The 280-nt window shown below is 65.4% G+C and overlaps 1 protein-coding gene across 1 annotated transcript in view; it reads left to right on the top strand.

Moving 5' to 3' along the window:
* The window catches only part of GALNT2 (polypeptide N-acetylgalactosaminyltransferase 2), a 49,724-nt gene that overhangs the window by 42,930 nt on the left and 6,514 nt on the right, over positions 1 to 280 (top strand). The gene's annotated exons all lie outside the window — the stretch shown is intronic.

The following is a 280-nucleotide window of genomic DNA, read 5'->3' as shown; positions in this document are numbered from 1 at the left end:
CCGGTGCCTGGAGAAGAGTCCAGGGGGTGAGGGGACCGACCCAAGTCTGAGGCCCCCTCAGGAGGGAAGGAAGCCGGGGGAGGCTACGGGGTCACCAGGCCCTGCCCGCCCTCCAGGGCTAAGACAGTTCCTCTTAGTCAGGGTCTCCAAGTGCCGATTGTGGCTCCCCCGGTGCCCCCCCAATTGTAGACTTGCCTTGAGGCACAGTCATCTGATGGCTCTGGGCTGGTCAGGTTCCCACACACCCTCCCTCTCCCCCCCTACCTCCCCTTCCTCTCCC

Source organism: Myotis brandtii, unplaced genomic scaffold (genome assembly GCF_000412655.1).
Source record: "Myotis brandtii unplaced genomic scaffold, ASM41265v1 scaffold1026, whole genome shotgun sequence".
Taxonomy (NCBI): Eukaryota; Metazoa; Chordata; class Mammalia; order Chiroptera; family Vespertilionidae; genus Myotis; species Myotis brandtii.
This window is presented reverse-complemented; position numbering and strand designations above follow the sequence as displayed.